Source organism: Grammomys surdaster, unplaced genomic scaffold, assembly GCF_004785775.1.
Source record: "Grammomys surdaster isolate TR1022 unplaced genomic scaffold, NIH_TR_1.0 193, whole genome shotgun sequence".
NCBI classification, from domain to species: Eukaryota; Metazoa; Chordata; class Mammalia; order Rodentia; family Muridae; genus Grammomys; species Grammomys surdaster.
Genome location: NW_021604638.1, coordinates 10,313,022 through 10,313,812, shown reverse-complemented (window position 1 = coordinate 10,313,812; position 791 = coordinate 10,313,022).

Sequence of the window (791 nt, the reverse complement as noted above, 5' to 3'; positions counted from 1 at the left end):
CACCCCACACACATACATATACCCACATACATACACATACATACATATACACACACCCACATACCCACACATATACATACACACATACATACACACACATACATACACATACACATACATGTACACACACATGTACATACCCACACACCCACATATATACATACATACCCACATCCCTACACATATACATACAACACATGCACACACATACATACATACATACACATACACACACATATATACAACACATACACACATACATACATACACATACATAATACATATACATACACACATACATACATACATACACACATATACACACATACACACACATAAACATACATACACATACATACATACCCACACACAACTTGCCAGTATGTGATTTTGAGGCTGAGCAGTGGAACTGTAGGAGCTCATCCTTAGGGAGACCGTCTCTCCCGCTGTCAGGATTGCTGACTTCTTTGAGTATGAATGGAGGGGGGCGTCCTGAGATTTACCCTTTCCTTGTCAGCATGCTGACTGGGGAAATCATTCTTCAGACCTTGCTTAGGCAGCCATGCTGTCCAAGTGTCATGAGTACATCTTCCGGTCATTCCTAGGAGGCACAATCTCACTGCAGACTGTGGTGTTTTGGCACTTACATCTTCTAGCTCCTCTTCCTTGTTCACTGAGTCGTAGGTGCAGGGGTTGTATTGTGGTGAGGCCATGGGTCTCAGAGAACTGCTCAGCCCCCACTTTCCTAACCCAGCATCATCCCTAACTGCAGTCCGGACCACGCTCTCATG